The sequence below is a fragment of the Acomys russatus genome, chromosome 6 (assembly GCF_903995435.1).
Source record: "Acomys russatus chromosome 6, mAcoRus1.1, whole genome shotgun sequence".
In the NCBI taxonomy this organism is placed as follows: Eukaryota; Metazoa; Chordata; class Mammalia; order Rodentia; family Muridae; genus Acomys; species Acomys russatus.
This window is the reverse complement of record NC_067142.1, coordinates 7,481,803-7,485,725: the sequence shown is the minus strand read 5'-3', so window position 1 is coordinate 7,485,725 and position 3,923 is coordinate 7,481,803.

The window sequence follows — 3,923 nt, the reverse complement described above, 5'->3', positions numbered from 1 at the left end:
GACCCCATCTCAAAAAAATAATCAAAAATATTTTTAAATCCAAATAGAATATGCAGAATGTTTATAGTTAATGGGTATTTTTAATAATTCTTCTTCTAAAATCCTCATGCTTACAAATTGGCTTTATAAGTTCCCTGATATATATGATCCTATAAGATTCTATCCCCTCTCCTTTGCATTAATCACCTTTCTTAAATTTCACCCTGAATGCCAGTGATCTCACTATGAAAGTTTTGGTCACCAATGCTAACACCAGAGTTTGATACCTAGAACTCACCTTCAAAAGTTGTATTCTGATCTCCATATGCTCACTATAGCATGTGCCTACCTGCACAAATACACACACACACACACACACACACACACAGAGAGAGAGAGAGAGAGAGAGAGAGAGAGAGAGAGGAGAGAGAGAGAGAGAGAGAGAGAGAGATTTTTAAAGATTTTTAAACATATTTTATTAATTCTATGAGAATTTCATATACTTCTCTTGGATGATATCTATCTCCACTTTCTTAACTCTTTCCAGATCCACCTCTCTCCACCCCCTATTCATCCAAGTTTATACACTCTTTTAAACAACAACAACCAAACAACAACAACAACAAAACCTACATTGAGTCCAATTTCCCCAGCCCATATAGTCTTCTGTGGCTATACCCTGGAGTGATTAAAACTATCAGAGCCAATACCTTAAGGAAAGTCTCATCTCAAAGAATAATCAATAGCCAGTAGCTCCTCTGCTGGGGCTAGGACTTTGTGCCCACCTCCCTCTCCATGATGGGTTCTATTTGTCTTGTGTAGTCCTTGCTGCTCTGCTCCTCAGGGGTCCTGAGAAGCTTGCCCTCAGCCTCAGGCACGCACTTTGCCCAGAGGACTCGGGGTACCAGACAGACAGAGGTATAGGTCAGTGTACCTGAAGCTGCAAAACTGTAAGAAAACACAGTGGCCTCTCTCCTGGAGAGAGTCCAGGTGAGTCTATATGCTCTGCAGCAGAGAGAAACCAGGTTCTCCTGTCTCTGTGGGAAGGGGCCCCAGCTGTTTGGGAAGTGCAAGACAGCCAGAAGCACAAGCTGAAATGAGCGCCAGCCAAGAAGCAAGGAACTAGACATACTTACACCAGCTGTATCTTGTTCCCAGGGTTCCCAGCTGGGGAAGATTGATGATTACTTTTCTCCTTTTGTACTACGTGTAGCACCTTCTACAACTATGGCTAGGTAGTAGAAGTTCACTCGTCTCAATTTTTTTTTAATTCACCTTGATATCCTGTGTGGAGAAATAAGTGATTAAACTGGCAAACCGTATGTTCTGGCTTACAATTCCAATACACGAAATGGTAGGATTCCAATTATTTTCTGAATCCTTTTTACAACCTTACTTTTTAAAATTCTCTCCTCACATTTATTTTGTGAACTATTGATTCATGAAGCATATTTACACAGTACATGTGTTAAATATGCTGATTTATCAATTTACTGAATTTAAAAAAGAACTAAATTTAGAGCATATGTTCATCCCAGTACTGTCTGGATTTTTAAAATTAGGTGAACCAATTAATAAATTAATGTAGCCTTTGTACATAGAAGGCACTCAATAAATATATTGAAGGTTAGTGTGAGAAAGATCAGAACAATAGCTTTGGTATACATAAAATGCAGCCAGAGGATCAGGCGTCACACGCAACGCCAGCTTCTCTCAAGTATTTACTAGTGCCCAAACTTGATCATTCCTTATCTTGTAGACCTGCAAAGTTCTTACAGTGTTTATCTGACATTCTGTATTTAGCGAAATGCTTTATTAACCATTTTCTGTATTTTATTTCTCATATCCAAGTACTATTCAGACACAACCCGGCTTAACTTCTGAGTTCATACACTGTCAAGCACATTCAAGGTATCACGGCCAAAAACTAAACTTAATTCCTGAAAGTATATTATCTTTCTAGTAATTATAATTTTTCTGTCCTTAAAAGACTTTCATTTATTTATACAATTCCACGTTCCTCACCAAATAACCTCTAATTACCGTTCTGTGTGCAAAGCTTACACACTGTATTGATTCTGCATTCTTCCTTCCATGTCCTGCTTTGAATTGCAAATTCAGGTGTCTTTAGACATAAGAGTAGCTAACTTGGCACTCAGGTCTCCTGTTCCTCTCATCTCTGGGCACAAGGTCTCTTGTTTTACAAAAAGTAATATAGAAAAGCAAAGAACCACAAAAACCAAATCAACAAGCCCCAAGCCCAAGTTTCTGTTCATAGGGATCTGCCAGACAAAGCATCCATCTTAGAACATCAGAGTATTCTTCCAGACGTTTACCCCGGTTATGGTTCAATTAAAACTACCCACTGTCAGGTCCTATATATCACTGTACTCACTTAGAACTTCAGCTTTAATTAGTTCCGTACATTCAACAGGGAGAAATCTATGCCATGCTTTCAACTGCCATGAAAATTGCTTCACAAATTGTGGACTGGGCTGTGCTTTCAGAGAAGTCAATCAAAACACCATTTGGTAAATGTGAGATGATTAGAGGGAACAGTGAAGTGAGAAACTCCATGCCAAGGAGATCAGTGAACCATTAGAAACTGAAAGGCACTTCCAGAGTGGCACTTGATATAGACTCCACTCTTTTGAAAGTTGTTAATAGCCACAACATCTCTGAGTTCTCCCAGGTGCCTTAATACTTAGGGCTGGCCCTCTGGAATGACCTCTGAATCTCTGGGTCTACAGATCTAAGTCCAAGATGCTTGAAAAAATGGTGCTTGTGAGACCTGAGCTACTTGCTAGGGTTTTGCTGCGAATAAAGATGATATTCCCCTTTCATCCATTTAATGCGAGTAGCTTCTAAGTGGACAATTTGAATGTCTTTATAATGTAAAATTGCAGAGAAATCTTATACATGCTAATGGGTGAAGATAAGAAAAAATGAGTGGAAAAGTTAGTGTCAGTTGAGTGACAAACTGGTTTTCACTTCTGGGGATGAGCTAAGCTCCTCCTTGTTTGGTGATCACGTGGATCCTTAAAGGGGCTGTGAAATCAAATAGCTCTGGAGCCAGCAGGCAAACACAAATGATCAGAATGTGATCAGTTTGCCACTTGTGTTCCTTGTAATTTCATGTCTTGAATCACAGAATTTGTCACTATCATTTCTACTGGCTGGTATCTTGTAGGAACCTGGAACCAACACCATCAGCGGATGTTTTGTTGTTGTTGTGTTTTGTGATTTTGAAAATTTTTTTAGTTCTTTTTTTCTTTCCTTCTATTTATTTTTTATTTTTATTAATTTATCCATATTACATCTCAATTGTTATTCCATCTGTTGTATCCTCCCGTTCCTCTCTCCCTCCCGCTTTTACCCTATTCCCCTCCCCTATGTCTGTGACTGAGGGGGACCTCCTCCCCCTGTATATGATCATAGGGTATCAAGTCTCTTCTTGATAGCCTGTTATCCTTCCTCTGAGTACCACCTGGCCTCCCCATCAAGGGGACATGGTCAAATATGGGGCACCAGAGTTCGTGTGAAAGTCAGTCACCTCTCTCCACTCAACTGTGAAGAATATCCTGTCCATTGGCTAGATCTGGGTAGGGGTTCGATGTTTACTGCATGTATTGTCTTTGGTTGGTACCATAGTTTGAGGAGATGCCCTGGGCCCATATCTGCCTGTCATAATGTTCTTATAGGTTTCTAGGACCCTCTGGATCCTTCTATTTCCCCATTCTCCCATACTTCTCTCACCGAGAGTCCCAGTAGGATGTCTGTGAGCAGATGTTTAAGTCACCTAAATAAAGGAGTAATGGAGAGAGGTCAGATTGTGGGATTTTAAGCAAGCTTCCATTGTTAAAATGCTGATAAGTATTCATGAGTTGGCTAAAGGAAACATGTCCAAAGGCTCAGCCCAACATCACAGATCCTGAATTTGCAGT